This window comes from Blennius ocellaris, assembly GCF_963422515.1.
Source record: "Blennius ocellaris genome assembly, chromosome: 13".
Taxonomy (NCBI): domain Eukaryota; kingdom Metazoa; phylum Chordata; class Actinopteri; order Blenniiformes; family Blenniidae; genus Blennius; species Blennius ocellaris.
In genome coordinates, this window is record NC_137662.1 from 25,391,601 (window position 1) to 25,400,787 (window position 9,187).

A 9,187-nucleotide genomic window follows, 5' to 3' on the forward strand; every position below is an offset into this window, starting at 1 on the left:
GGGTCTTAGGGACCACAAGCAGGTTCTGGCCAGACGACCGAAGAGTACGGCCGGAGGAGTATGGCTTCAAAAGGTCCAGGATGTACTGAGAGCTGAAACTCTGGTTAAAGGCTAATCAATCTTGGGATCAATTGTAAAACCTGATTAAATGTTATAGACTAGGAAATGTGTTTATATCACAGGGGTGGTTGTAAATAGGGTATATACTCTATGTCCATGTTTGTTTTTAAATAATGGTTGTTGTCTTGAATGTACGAGGACTATGGATATAAAGTAGCCGACGGATAAATCTGGTGCATTTACACAAAGTGACTACTGAGTGTCCATTAGTGTATATGATCCCCTGGAAATATACTAATAAAGAAAGAAAGATGAATACAGCACAGACATAGGCAGCGACATCATCACTCTGACACAGGTCCCGACAAATATGACAGATTTATTACTTTGTTTATATTGTACAGCTTCCCCCTATAAAGCATTTTAGTCACCATTATATAAGTAAGTATGATTTTCTCTCCACATATCTCTAACCACTACTGCATTGAGAAATGTGGTTTTTATCTCGACACGACACACAACCAGTTTGACCAGAGGGATAAGATCAGACAAGGGAGGATTTGTTCCCTGATAACTTCAATGTTCACCATCAGCAGTCACCCGTTCAGTCAGTCAAACCTCAGACAGTCTGCGGTGGTCCATCATGGCCGTCAACGTCCCCGGTGCCGTGGTGATGGCGGTCTTCTACCTGCTGGTCCTCGGGACCGGCGTCTGGGCCTCCTTCAAGTCCAGACGGGAGCAGAAGAAGAGTGCAGCCACTGGGATGGAGATGGCCCTGCTGGGGAACTGAGGCATCGGCTGGCTGGTGGGGATCTTCACCATGACAGGTGAGGATTTCATTACCCACTGAGTAATCAGAGTATCTGGATGAGATTGAGAAGACTACAGTGTAGTCAGACATCACTCAAGGTAATGACAAGAACATTTGGACCTCCAGCCTTTCGGCTGATCAGTTGGACAATTGAGTGTTATTTGTTCTGTTTAGTTTTCTGAAGACTGCCGAAATGTATTCAAACAATTCTAATTCAAGAAATGTAGATTTCAAAAGATGCCCTGAATTAAAGGTGAGACACATTGTATGAGTTAAATATACAGTAGACTACAGATACAACATGCAGTTTTCCACCAAGTTGATCAAATACATAACAATGAGACAAGGGACGTGTTGCACGACTCCTTTACACACTTTAACAATTCTCAGAGTTTTGGTTGGTTTTAAGGGTTGGAGCTTCTCCAGTCTAAATAATAGATGTAAACTCTGCAGGTCAAATAGAAACTGCTCAGTGAAGTGATGTTAACAAGCAAGAGAACTTTCTATCCTCCTTGTAAAGTGCCTGAAATGTACAACGTACACTAAAGTATTGAAACGGTAAAGATCATCTGAAATAGTAAACAAGTACATCAAGTGTCCAATAAGGAATAAAGAATTGGTGCTTCAGTTCTTCAGTATAAAACTATATTACAAGCTTCAGCAGAGTGTCTGTGTAGTTTTCAGTTTTGAACAGAGGTGACAATTACTGAAGTATTTCTAGAGCCAATAATATGAAAGTATTTTAGATATCTGTACTTTAATCTTTCCTTCCACTATGATTGTGAGAACAAATATCTACTTTCATGACTATAAACAGCCTCCTACATCTACATAAGAGCCTGTGACCTTACTGGGTGGAGTTAATGCTAACTGGCTCATGTCCAGGGTGTAATCTATTACTTCTGAAAGTTTTCCACTGTTTGTGATCAGACTTGTTGCTACATGCTTGAGAAGGTGTGAGTCCACTCAGTAAACCTTCATTTGTATAATTATGTTTACAGCTGATGTTAGTCATGGTGATATTTGGAACTCAGCCAACTGAACCTGTTTGTGTCTATTTACACTTTAGAATTCAGTTCAGTTTTATACAATGGTTTTTCTACAGGTCCAAATATAACTCAGTCATTTCAACACGATCTGGAAAGAAAAAAACAACAATTCACATTATATTTTCATTTATTCATTTATTTGAATGGGACAGTGCATATTGATGAACAGACAGTGTTGTAAATACACCAGATTTAGCTCAGAGCTTATTTCCATCTTCAGTCCCACGAGGTAGAGCCATATCACCAAACACAAATATATATTGGTACTATAGAATGTGCGGAAAATAACGCACACTATAAAACATACCACATTACAATACATATATTTATGTATGTAATGTTAATTTTGTTTTAGTTGTGAATAAAACATTTTTCCCCACAGTGTACTTTTGTAAGTACAGCTGAATGTCTACTGTAATAGGAAGACAATGGTAAATGTGAAACTTTAGGATGTTTCCCACCAGAATCAGAGATTTATTGGTTTGTACCAAAATGATGCTGATATGAATGGTCGGTGTTGCTACGCCTCACACGGGGCACCATTTATGTCGGGGTTTCTTCCCTCACAAGGATCACTAGGGACCATTTATGTAGTGTCTTGGAAATTTGGCTATTGATAATGACTATGATGATCAAAGATATTCATTAATAATTTTATTGTATAAAACAAGCAAAATGTATAATGTTACTTGTTTAACAGGACATGATAGCAATTTCACTTATATCAGTCTCATCAGATATACTGAATAATTCATTAGGAATTTGAAATAGTGGTTAAAATAATGACTATTACCATGACAGGTGAGCGCCGCGCTAACGCCACGAACGCCACGAACGCCACGAACAGGCTCTTGCTGCGGTTTCCGTTCAGACTCTAGATATTCAGTCGCTGCAGATCAGATCAGCGTCGTCCTCCGACATTCTTCACCTGTGGAGCGGCGCTCAAACTCACATCTCACAACTTAAAACATGTCATGGCGGCTCGGCTGGCAGAGCGGCCGTCTCTTATTCAGAAGGTTGCAGGTCCAACTTCGCCATTTGCTCATGTCCACATGTTGAAGTGTCCTTGAGCAAGACACTGAACTTCAAACTGCTTCCATTGGATGAACTGAGGCATTTTGCATGGTGTGTGTGTGTGTGTGTGTGTGTGTGTGTGTGTGTGTGTGTGTTACTCGGTAACGGTACTCGGTATCGGTACTCGGTATCAGTACAGGCATCGGTGCTCGGTATCGGTACTCGGTATCGGTACTCGGTAATGGTACTCGGTCATGGTACTCGGTAATGGTACTCGGTAATGGTACCCCAGATAAGCGACAGAAAATGGATGGATGGACTGACATTTAATGACTTAATGGTGTATTTATTTATTTAATTTCGGCACATTCAGTCCTCCATAGAGTGGAACAAAAAGTCGTTGAGCATCCATTCCAGAAGTCCAATGTTACGTAACTATGACTGCAGACTAAGTACAGAGTTTATTAAAAAAGAAAGAACACTGCCACAGACGGGTTCACTTTCACGGCCCATGTCCGTTGGCGTTACAGCGACTTGGGTCGGCGGAGGCCTGATCGTTGGCGCCACTGAGATGATGTACACGCCTTCCATGGGACTCACCTGGATGTTAATCATGCTCTCAGCATACGGCTGCTCTTTCATCCTCGGTAAGAGTCTGGATTACATCCGACAGACGACAAGAAGTGCACCTGCTTGCTGAGACGACCAACGATAGTCTGCTTGGTTCACAGCCGGTTTGGTGTTTGCCAAGCCGATGAGGGAGCAGAGGTACGTCACCATGCTGGACCCTGTGGAGAGGAGATACGGGAAGTTCCCTGCGGCTGGAATGAGCCTGGCGTCACTCGCCCTGGACCTGACCTGGGTGGCGTCGACTCTGATCAGCTTGGGTGAGGAGGAAGTCACACTGTCACACTGTGTTTTTGTTTACTCTGTGAGCTGTTCACCTGGCTGTAGAAAATAAAATCAAGCGTCATATCAATATGGAGAAATGGCCGTACCTGACAGGAGGAACCATGAGTGTGGTCCTGGATGTGTCCTTCTCCGTCTGCATCTGGATCTCTGCTGCCGTGGCCGTGGTCTACACCCTGCTGGGAGGCCTCTACTCCGTGGCCTACACTGATGTCATACAGCTCGTCCTCATCTTCATCAGCTTGGTAAAGGCTGCTGGAGTCTGACATTGGCGGAGGGGTTTGAGGACGTCTCCATCATTCACTTCCTTGTCTGTCTCTGCAGGTCGTCTGCGTTCCGTTCGTCATGACGAACCCTCACTGCCTGAACATCGTCGACACTCTGAACAACAACATGCTGCATGCCCCGTGGATCGGTGCGCTGGAGTGGAGAAGAGCCTGGCTGATGCTCGATGACTTTTTACTGTGGGTAGGATGAAGCGCGGATCTGAGAGTGTCCCGGTCTCACGTAGCAAGACGAGATTTCTGAAGCTAGCCAGTGAAGCGTCGGCTTTTCTCTACTGACTAGTATCTCTACTGACTAGTATCTCTACTGACTAGTATCTCTACTGACTAGTATCTCTACTGACTAGTATCGGCAGTATTTAGTTTGAAAAATCTGGCTATATTGGATGTTTGTGTTTATGTTTTGCTCTGCAGACGCTGGGCAGTCTGGGATACCAGGCCTTCCACCAGAGAATCCTGTCTTCTACTTCTTCGGCCACCGCCAAGTTCACCTGCCTCGCTGCTGCTGTTTTGTTCCTCATGTTTGGAATCCCCGTGATTCTCCTCGGAGCAGCCGCTTCGTCCACAGGTGATCCCCGCCTCTTACAAACTGACCGAAAGTGAAATTTCATTCTTTCGCCAACACGTCGTCATTCGTTAGCCTACTGTATGGTTCAATTTCCACACGATCAAACTTTAGCCCCCAAATTCTGAGTCAGCAAAAAAACATGGTGTCATCAGCATAATGGTGATATTTATGGTAATGTACTGTATTTGTTCAAATGAAAATCACTTAAACTGATTGAACTCTTTCATTCTCCTGTTTCCGTCCTTCAGACTGGAACATGACCTCCTATGGTTCTCCGTCTCCATACGACCGTGGGGAAGCAGCTCTGGTCCTGCCCATCGCCCTGCAGCACCTCACCCCGACCTTCGTCTCCATCATCGGTATCGGATGTGTGGCCGCGGCCGCCATGTCGTCAGCTGACTCTGCTTTGCTTTCTGCTGCTTCAGTTTTCACCAACAACATCTACAAGAACCTCCTGAGACCAAAGGTGAGCGATGCGTCACCTTGTTGCTGGACGGAGTGGTGGTGGAAGTGCTGCTCCTGGTGCAGGTCACCATGTCGGGAGTAACCAGTAGTTCTGCACATGCTCAGTAGAGCCAGTCAGAGCAAAGTTTTCTCTGTGGTGTCATGACTCCCAGTCCTTATTCTCCTGGACTGGATAGTTGTATTTTTGGTACTTTTATTTTGACAGTCACCATAATAACAATCCACCTTGGTGGTTTTATTTTGACAGTCAACATAATAACAATCCAACTTGGTGGTTTTATTTTGATAGTCACCATAGTAACAATCCAACTTGGTGGTTTTATTTTGACAGTCACCATAGTAACAATCCAACTCGGTGGTTTTATTTTGACAGTCACCATAGTAACAATCCAACTTGGTGGTTTTATTTTGACAGTCACCATAGTAACAATCCAACTTGGTGGTTTTATTTTGACAGTCACCATAGTAACAATCCAACTCGGTGGTTTTATTTTGACAGTCACCATAGTAACAATCCAACTCGGTGGTTTTATTTTGACAGTCACCATAGTAACAATCCAACTTGGTGGTTTTATTTTGACAGTCACCATAGTAACAATCCAACTCGGTGGTTTTATTTTGACAGTCACCATAGTAACAATCCAACTCGGTGGTTTTATTTTGACAGTCACCATAGTAACAATCCAACTTGGTGGTTTTATTTTGACAGTCACCGTAGTAACAATCCAACTTGGTAGTTTTATTTTGACAGTCACCGTAATAACAATCCAACTTGGTGGTTTTATTTTGACAGTCACCGTAGTAACAATCCAACTTGGTGGTTTTATTTTGACAGTCACCATTGTAACAATCCAACTTGGTGGTTTTATTTTGACAGTCACCATAATAACAATCCAACTTGGTGGTTTTATTTTGACAGTCACCATAGTAACAATCCACCTTGGTGGTTTTATTTTGACAGTCACCATAGTAACAATCCAACTTGGTGGTTTTATTTTGACAGTCACCGTAGTAACAATCCAACTTGGTGGTTTTATTTTGACAGTCACCATAGAAACAATCCAACTTGGTGGCTTTATTTTGACAGTCACCATTGTAACAATCCAACTTGGTGGTTTTATTTTGACAGTCACCATAATAACAATCCAACTTGGTGGTTTTATTTTGACAGTCACCATAGTAACAATCCACCTTGGTGGTTTTATTTTGACAGTCACCATAGTAACAATCCAACTTGGTGGTTTTATTTTGACAGTCACCATAGTAACAATCCAACTTGGTAGTTTTATTTTGACAGTCACCGTAATAACAATCCAACTTGGTGGTTTTATTTTGACAGTCACCATAGTAACAATCCAACTTGGTGGTTTTATTTTGACAGTCACCATAGTAACAATCCAACTTGGTGGTTTTATTTTGACAGTCACCATAGTAACAATCCAACTTGGTGGTTTTATTTTGACAGTCACCATAGTAACAATCCAACTTGGTGGTTTTATTTTGACAGTCACCATAGTAACAATCCAACTTGGTGGTTTTATTTTGACAGTCACCATAGTAACAATCCAACTTGGTGGTTTTATTTTGACAGTCACCATAGTAACAATCCAACTTGGTGGTTTTATTTTGACAGTCACCATAGTAAAAATCCAACTTGGTGGTTTTATTTTGACAGTCACCATAGTAACAATCCAACTTGGTGGTTTTATTTTGACAGTCACCATAGTAACAATCCAACTTGGTGGTTTTATTTTGACAGTCACCATAGTAACAATCCAACTTGGTGGTCTGTCCACTAGAATGTCCATGTTCAACACACTCAACAGCACCAACTAGTGGTCTGGCATGCTAACGACATCGTTTTCAGGCTTTCAGCTGTTTCTTTGTCGACATTTAAATGTGAAGCTTTTCTGATATAAAAATGTGAAAATGATGCCTCAGCGATCTCTCCTTCCTCCCCACCTCCTCCCTCAGGCGTCGGACAGAGAGACTCTGTGGGTGATCCGAGTTGTGGTGGTTGTTGTCGGCATCTCTGGTTCACTACTTTCCATCCTACAAAGCAGCATCATGATTTTCTGGTTCTTTGGGGCTGGACTGGCGTACACCGTCATCTTCCCTCAGCTCGTCTGCGCCGTCTTTTTCCAAATATCCAACGGTTACGGAGCCGTCACTGGCTTTTCAGTGGGACTGATGGTAATACTCCTGAGTGGAGAACCGTCACTGGGACTGCCCGTCACCCTCCGTCTCCCAGGATGCACTCTGGAGGACGGCGTCTACGTCCAGTACGCTCCGGTCAAGACCATCGCCATGTTGGCCACCGTGGTGTCCACCCTGCTGTTCTCCTACCTGACGTCTGAGCTCTTCAACAACAACCTGCTCCCCCAGAGGTGGGACGTGTTCAAAGTGAAAGTCCAGCAGGCGTCGCGGCCGCCGACGCCAGCAGGTGGCGCCGCAGACGACCAGGACGACGAGAAAGTAAACAGCAACTCCAACCGTTTAGAGGTAACAGAACCAATGATGAAGGAGTGAAGGATGAACACGCTATCGTGGCTCCAGGCAGCGAGTCGTCCAGCCCTCGTTCGGACGGACACGTTCCAGATCAACTATGAGACGTGTTGCTGAAAGCCTCTGAATGATGTCACAACCTCCATCACTGCTCGCCACCTTCTCCTTTCACCTTTCTCTCCTGAATATACTGAATTATTTCCTCCAGTTCACGACTCTGAAGTGACTTCAGTTTGTATTACGCCCATGTTTCATTTCCTGAACATCGTTCATGTTTTCATTGAAGAATAAAATATTCTTTGCTGGGAAAATGTAGATTTTGATATTAGTATTGACAGTCATGCTTGTTCCCTCAAGCTGAGATATAGGAGGCCTGCAGAGAACTAATACCATCTAATATTCTATTAAACACTAATACCATCTAATATTCTATTAAACACTAATAAGATCTAATATTCTATTAAACACTAATAAGATCTAATATTCTATTAAACACTAATAAGATCTAATATTCTATTAAACACTAATAAGATCTAATATTCTATTAAACACTAATAAGATCTAATATTCTATTAAACACTAACAAGATCTAATATTGTATTAAACACTAATAAGTTCTAATATTCTATTAAACACTAATAAGATCTAATATTCTATTAAACACTAATAAGTTCTAATATTCTATTAAACACTAACAAGATCTAATATTCTATTAAACACTAACAAGATCTAATATTCTATTAAACACTAATAACGTCTAATATTCTATTAAACACTAACAAGATCTAATATTGTATTAAACACTAATAAGTTCTAATATTCTATTAAACACTAACAAGATCAAATATTCTATTAAACACTAATAACGTCTAATATTCTATTAAACACTAATAAGATCTAATATTAGGAATAAACAAGTACATGTAGTGAAGTTTGGAGTGACGGGAGTCTGGTACAGGTACAGGTACAGGTACAGGTACAGGTACAGGTCCAGGTCCAGGTCCAGGTCCAGGTCAGGCGCAGGCGCAGGCGCAGGTACAGGTACAGGTACAGGTCAGGTACAGGTGCAGGTGCAGGTACAGGTACAGGTACAGGTACAGGTCCAGGTCAGGTACAGGTACAGGTACAGGTACAGGTACAGGTCAGGTACAGGTACAGGTACAGGTACAGGTACAGGTCAGGTACAGATCAGGTACAGGTACAGGTACAGGTCAGGTACAGGTACAGGTACAGGTCAGGTACAGGTACAGGTACAGGTCAGGTACAGGTCAGGTACAGGTACAGGTACAGGTACAGGTACAGGTGCAGGTACAGGTGAAAACCATCACGGATGTCAAGGGGAAAATGAAATATTTTACTGTTAAGAAGTAAAATGTACAAAATGTCACAACGTAGTGTAGAAACTCCTGAATGCACGAGAAGGAACATTGATGGTCTTTCTCTATATGATCTAGTCATTATTGGCCAGCAGCGGTTGAGGAGGAGCCTGAAGCAGAAACTGACCTATTGAAAGACGTTCCAG

General features: G+C 42.5%; 1 pseudogene across 1 annotated transcript; it reads left to right on the forward strand.

The window, feature by feature from the left end:
* The first annotated feature begins 703 nt into the window (after nt 1-703).
* Nucleotides 704-7,766, forward strand: LOC308138198 (high-affinity choline transporter 1-like; annotated as a pseudogene). The gene is made up of 8 exons: nt 704-887; nt 3,465-3,581; nt 3,666-3,821; nt 3,940-4,088; nt 4,168-4,311; nt 4,542-4,695; nt 4,944-5,161; nt 7,135-7,766. The product of its transcript is annotated as a high-affinity choline transporter 1-like (transcript).
* Nucleotides 7,767-9,187: the final 1,421 nt, after the last annotated feature.